Genomic DNA, 7746 nt, shown 5'->3' with positions numbered 1-7746 from the left:
AGCCCGATCAAACTGTCAAGTTTTAAAGATATATTTCGTTTTAGCGGCAAAATTGCGGTACATTTAACGCCCGTTCGGTTCCAGATTCAAATGCCAGTTAAATACATATGTAGTTTAGTTCTACGTTGATGTGTATTCCTGGCTTCACATAGACAATGGCGGCTTTAATCTTGGTCTTCAATGTGGTAGAGACCTAAGCAGAAAATGATCGTTCTGTTATATGTTGTAAGTCTCTGACGTCAAACAAGTTTTACACCTGTTACATATACAGCGCTAATGTTAAAGACATTACTAAACTGTGAAATCAGAAACTTTCCCGACAAAGAGTAATGAATGATTTATTAACAAACAGCATTCAAATGGACACGGGATTTTAGTAATAACAATTGTATAACGCAAAATAATGGGTAACTCTTGTAGCAGTGGCAATACATTACAGACTCAATTACATCAATCAACGCACTCACAACTGCCCAGAAATTGGTTACAGCCGAGTTCTTGAATGAATCCAGGAAACACTGTCAGAACGAGGCCGAAAAGTGGAGGTTCTGAGATATGTATCTTCTCCAACATGATCAAATATGATAGCATGTCGTATACTGCGTCCAGTCGCCATTGTCGCGCACTTATACAGACACAGCCAGCCTTCAAGACACTGCTATGTCAAGAAACATCTTCAACAATCAAAATCAGTACTTGGTGTGAAACGGTAACTGTCCCAGTACACCAACCCAGGGATATAATTATGACTCCGTCCAAGGGCATGCCACTAAATAACAAGCCAGCCAGGAAACAACGAGCGACATTCTGTGACTGTTTGATGGCTGTCACAAACAATCATCAAGTTACACAATATACACTGCCCCATAACTTGACACTGAGGACAGATAAACCATTGACACCGGGTGTTGCATTACGATGTTTCATTAGTTTGCTCTTTGTATAGAATCCGACTACATATTCTTATAACATGTGACAAATTAAATGTCAAACAAAAAGTTTTACGGAAAGGCTTTGATATATTTCATATTATATATCCCATTTTCTTTCCTAAGCATTCCTTGATATTTCCTACAAAACCCTGAGAGATTTTATAAGATGCCAAGGGTTTATTTTATTATATAAAGTGCAAGTTTTGGGTTAAACTGTGTCAATGCAAGTATGTTGACATGTATCCATTGTCCCATGGGATCGGGTGGTCAGACTCCCTGACTTGGTTGGCACATGTCAACGTATCCCAATTGAGTAGATCGATGCTCATGCCTTTGATCACTGGGTTGCCTGGTCCAGACTCGATTATTTCCAGACCGCCGCCATATAGCTGGAATATTGCTGAGTGCGGCGTAAAACTAAACTCACTCACTCACTCACTTGTAGTTTAGAACTTGTACTAAGATAGTTCATGCCTTACGGTTTAAGATTTTACATTCGCACAATCCACACAGGCCTGTATTTGTCCAATGCTCTATGAATGATGTAACACTGTTGCAGCTCCTTCCGCTGTTTGCTATGGACATATTTGTAAACACGCGGGTACTTCCTGGTATATTCCTGGCGTGCATCTTTAGCGGGAGCTTGAGGTAATGTCCATCTCATCATAGTAAAACACCACATCAACGCTAGAGAATAATTGGTGTCGATTAACCGAGGAGAAATTCCATTTGGTGCTAAAGGTGAAATAGCGGTGACAATTATAGGAATGGATCACTGGAAATCGAGAAACAGTTTGAACAGTCTTCGTTGTAATACCTGAAATGACATCAGTTACACTACTTATAATGCTTTTCGTGTCATCGCTGGGGTGAGTGGTGAGTGAGTTTAGTTTGAAGACGCTTTTAGGAATATTCCAGCAATATCATGGCGGGGACACCAGAAATGGGCTTCACACATTGTGCCCATTTGGGGAATCGAGACGTGGGTCTTCAGCGTGAGCGTATGGTGATCACCTTCAATTGGCGATTGCTAGCCCATTTTTACTGTATTGTCCAAAAATAGTTTTCTACTTTTAAAGATATATGCTAGCTAGTTTTAACTCCTTTTTAGTGATAATCTAGTAACTTTACTGTCCTTCGTTGACGGGGTTTTATATATTATATTAATTTAGAACTAATTTTAGTCACGGTATGGCTGAAATATTGCCGATGAGACTTTTAACTCACTACTCATTTCAGCGTGAGCGAACTCTTAACCCAAAGGCTACTCCCCGTGCCGTCACTGATCTTCAGTAATCCATGCAAAGATGTATCGTCACTGTATTACGGTTACATAATCTGGTGTTCATGTAAGGACATCAAGGTATTAGGACATATTAAGGTTGATGTCATCACGTAAAATTTGGTATCGGGTAGAATCATTTCCGGCAAAACAACTCGCATTACCCTGAAAAGGGTATTCTACCGGGTAGTCTTGCGTCAAAATGGGACAGAGAGCCCTCAGTATTGGTTACCGGCCGAAAGAGATTCAGTTGGGCGTACAATGAAATCTTATGATCGGAAATGAACAAATCTATAAATATTGAGGGTTCAATAGTAAGATATTATCATATAGTCGATATATCAGCAGTAATGTCATGAGAAACGACGAGGAACTATCTTCTCATACTTCCAGCACCCTATCGTCAGGTCTCAACGCGCTAGCTGCTGTCATTCTCGAAGATTACATCCGGGTTTTCTGCTGCACTAACAATCACGGACTTCCGCCACCATTGTCTCCAGAGTTACTTGGTAAGGGTGGTAGCATCTATGAAGCCATGACATAAAACTCCTGCGCATATAGACTGTTGACAAAATAGATGTGATATTGTTCTTACAGTACTGCTGTGTGGAGCACTCAGCCTAGCTGTTGCATACGTGGTTTTCATCCTTCAGGAAAACATTCTTCAGGTGAGGAAACAGAATGAAAGTCTACAAAGGGGAGAGTAGGTGAAATGTTTACCTCGTGTTTCAGGATGATTCTACTCACATAATATCAGGGCCGTGCATGCACGTGTGTGAGTGGATGCTTGTTTATAGTGCTAGTACTCCAAGATACCATACTGCAGTGAAACCTGGTCTTCTTCACCAGTACTGGATGATCAACTTCTATATTTGCTTGAAAACGGTATAAGAATCTATACCGAAACGTCGTTATTATGTAAATAAAGAAGTTGATAATCCATAAATTTTGCCATCTCTATACCACCAACTGGAATGCAACTCGAACAAACCTATTACAAGGATGTTCGTGGAGCCATTAAAACGTCAACAATGATGTTGTTTCAGGTCAGCACTGCTTACGCAATCATTTAAATCAGTCGTGAAGTGTATAGCATAGTTCTCTCTAACTTTTACTGAACCATGTTGATAAAAGATTTGCTCACTTCCAGATGTGCTACACGCTACAAAGCATCATGCGGATGGCCCGTTGTTCGGACTGTTTGTTCTTTGGAATGTTCTTCCCCTGCGCAAATTGGAGAAACAGCTATGTACAGGACTTTAGATATACATTTTCAGAATAATGTAAGGATCGCATGAATTTATCAAAACTCCATCGGGTATCCATCTGGCTTCACTCCACTCGCAAATGCTGCTTAGGCTCTGAGCGTGAGACGTCAAGACATTACTTGGGAAGGGGCTACATGGGTGTTTGACTTCAGATTTGTTCTATATCAGTGGGCGTTACCAGACCATACCATCATTTTGGCCATTCTTCTGGAAATGGCTTTTTGCAAAATTTCTACAGTCTGAAACAACAAAGCAGAAAGCAGCTAGGTGTATGTTCCTGTTATCGTCAAATGGACTGGTATTATAACATACAAATACGAAAACAGTGAATGATGTCAACTAACCTTATAATCGGGCTACTTGACTGGCACAAACAGCACCTATCGTAGTGACTTGCCCTATCCTCCTCTGAGCTGATGTCATGGTTTGTATGGGCGTTTGCTCGTTTGATCTCTGCTAAAACGAATGCTTCGGTCATCCACTTTCACTTAGACGGCGTCATGCAAGGTACAACAGATGGTGTTTGGGATATTATCCCACGCAGACTCCCCCTCTGGGCATTTAGTATATTCAAATGACCGGTCTTTCCGTGAACATGCAGTCTTTGTTTGATTTGATCTGTGTATTTGTGATGATGCAATATTGGAGAAAGTCTACAACTGAATAGTTAACAAATACCAAAGTAGCAGTTATGCTGATGGAATTGGTTGGTTTTTGTTACTTGATAACGACAGAACACAGTTTCATCTGCATTGAAATTCTTGCCACATGTCTTCTAAAGGGTCCCTTCAAAACCAAGTTAATGTCTATCCAGGATACTTTCTGTACTTCTATGCACTAACTCACTCCTACAGTTGCTGGTGATCTCAGCCCGTTCTTATTTAGTACTATCTGTACTGTTTGTATAAGCTTAATTTTTCTAACTTTGATAATCTTGTCATTTTATTGTCCTTTGTGGACAGATTTTATAATATCATTGCATTTATTGTTAATTTATAAGTTTTAAGTCACAATGTGGCTGAGATATTGCCGATTTGACTATAAATCTTAACTCACTCACTCATGAACTCACTACACACATGCTACGAAGTACTCGTTTTCATGGTTCTCATTTGTGGTTTGATATGGCTTTAATATATATGATTGCAGCGTTAAACACCCTGCATTCTCTGGCAATACGACCACATTATGTTGTCTTGTAGTTCAAACACACCTTTTCTTTTCTGCTAAGGGGGCAACAGCTGGATATTTCACTTCATTTGCGTTAATGTTGTGGATTGGTGTCGGTTCCTTCATGTACCGGGTGCCATCGCCAACGTCCGAGACTTCCGTCGACGGCTGCAACTGGGAGATAACTGGTTACAACAATACAGATACACAACGTGTTTACAACATCACCAGTGGTGACAACGTTCAGGCTAGAGAATCTGGAATATCAGAAAGAGTAGGGTTGAAATCATTGCACTAAAAATCAAAGGCTCGCGTGTTCTTCTTATTACGTGGGAAATGGTGTCAGTGGCACAGGGGGCCTGTAACGCAGAGAAACTGTCAATCAGGTATATATTGTCACTGGCGGAGTCTTAGCACCATATGAAAGGACACTGGTGTAATAAAGGTCAACACAACAAGTTCGTTTCAGGGCGAATTCAACAGCGCCAACTGTATTCTCACCTATAGAACTATACATTCTCAAGCCAGTAGATTTAACTACACAACGAGACATAGATAAATAAAAAAGAAACCGTTAGTTGGCTTCTAGGATTTTCTGACGCTTGGAAAATGGTGTTTTATTCGATTCTGGGCCAAAATCCCTGCTCAGAATATGCACTGCTTACTTACCGAGTTTCTTGTTTATAGCATCGTATACATGATCGACACAAACATAAACACACCGGTATACGGAACTTTGCCCACAAGGAATTTTGCCCACAGGAACTCTGCCCACCACAATTTTTGCAGGGAGGATCTTTTCCCACAATAATAACACAACTTTATATACAATAAGTGTGTATTAATGTATTGACCTCCACAGAAACAAGCAAATAATATAGCATATTTTGAGAATAAAAAATTATTAGCACCTTAACAGTTTATTAATCAATATTTAATCTTAATAGCCAGTACTTTACTGATTTTAGCCAACACCAATCTGTATCAAACCAAGGAGAATGTTTGGATCATGGTTGGTGACGTACCTGTTCGGGTTTATAGTCACAAAGAGTATTAAAATGTCAGATACTTTCTGCACAGTATGCTCTGCGTGACTATTGATAAGTATTCAATGTAAAAACTGTTACGGGTCTTTTTAGTACTGTTAATTTTCATTTAGTTATTGAATTTTTAAAAGAAATAAAATTATTAGATAAATTGTGATGAATAGTTTGTAAATAGATAATATTTTGTTATTGGTAGTTTAGATTAGTAACTGAGGATTGTTAGCGGCTGCACTCTCAAGGGGATTAAAATATTGTAAAATTATTGTCCTCCAGAGAGGGTAGGTAAGTCCAAAACTTTCAGAGTTAAATCAAAAGCTTACCAGAATTTTAACGTAGTTTTTGTTCTTTTAAAATTTCGGCAAAATACTTTCTACAATTGCCAGCGGCTGAAGGGATAAAGTGTAAATCCAACTAGGGTCCATGCATGTAGCAAAGGCACTGTTAGTCCTGATGGTCCCCTAGTATGGTGATCAACCTTCGGTTGTTCGCGATCTACAGCCTAGTGTCATGTTGTATTGTCCTCTAGAGTTATAGTGTTTTAGATTTGATTACTGGTTTACGTTTCTATCTGTGTTAATCTAGTTGCTTTACTGTCCTTCGTCGACAGGTTTTGTAATTTAATTCCATTTATTATTAATTGATAACACTTTAAGTCACGATACGGCTGAAATAATGCCGATGTGACTATAAATCTTAACTCAATCACTCACTTTCTGCTTTTAACTAGATCGGTATCATATACAATTAATGCCATAAAATCACTAGTCTATTACACTGATTCCTGTAGGTGATACCTACGTAAACATCAATCCATATCATGTACCACTGAAAATATGAATGCACATAAGTTGACTAGCTGTCTTCCATAAATATTTAGCATAAGATCGTATGATTTACGCGTACCTGAAAATGTGTCAACATCGTACTTGTCATATATTGGCAGGTAGGCTGTATCATTGTCGATGGTGTAATCATTCTCAGCAGCCGTGCTAGCATCAAGGTCGCCATATGATATACATTTCCAGTGGTTGCTAATATCACGATATATATGAAGCAACTGAGGTTTCAGGGGCCTTGCTCTTCTGTCATCAGATGACTATATACAGGGACCATCTGCATCATCTGGCACAACATGCAATTTGTAGTTACCTGGAAAAGGACAGCCGTTCCATTAAGTATAACACACACACACCCCACACACCCTGAAAAATGAAGATTTCTTGATTCCTAATACTATTCTCCTGAAAAACCTCCTCGATAATTCAAGCCTTCCCTTGCATCACATACAACTATATCATAACCATTACAAAAACCATTCAAATCATTAGATTTATAGCACATGCTGTTCCATCATTGAACATAAGTCGGCTGTTTTTCAGAAAAGACACAAAGTCTTTAGATTTAAGCCATGTATGTACCATGTACATACTTCTAAACTTCCTTGACCACAAGGTACAGTCAGAATGTTTGTAGAAACGGGTTTGATAAACTAGGGACAATGCCGATATCCCATTCCGTCGATGTAGCAGACAGTTCTTCAATCTGTGTTATGGTTAGCGGTGAACAGCTGACTTCGTTCCCAATGTCGACATTGTGCAGCATCACGCACGTTTCCAGTGTCCCTCTCAGCAACAAAACGTCTCCATTAACAATCAGTTTCTTATAACCAGGATAGCAGTTCCCTTCTTCTCCGGCAATCAATGAAAATAATTGAGATCTCATTCCACGTACATATTCTGTAACATCATCAGATACACGAAAGATCGTATTGCCCTTCAAGAACAAAACTCGTCTTTCAAAGAAAGTGTATTGCACAATGACCTGTATAATTCCTGACTTCGACTGGAGACGATGTGTCTCGTTCAAATGATATATGAGCTAGGTCGATCTTCAAAGCACCAGGGGCGGTGGGGTAGCCTAGTGGTTCAAAGCGTTGGCTCGTCACGCCGAAGACCGGGTTCGATTCCCCTCATGGGCACATTGTGTTAAGCCCATTTCTGGTGTCCCCGCCGTGATATTGCTGGAATATTGCTAAAAGCGGCGTAAAA

Source organism: Haliotis rubra, unplaced genomic scaffold (genome assembly GCF_003918875.1).
Source record: "Haliotis rubra isolate DU_JTF1 unplaced genomic scaffold, ASM391887v1 Scf257, whole genome shotgun sequence".
In the NCBI taxonomy this organism is placed as follows: Eukaryota; Metazoa; Mollusca; class Gastropoda; order Lepetellida; family Haliotidae; genus Haliotis; species Haliotis rubra.
Note: the sequence above shows the minus strand (reverse complement) of the source record.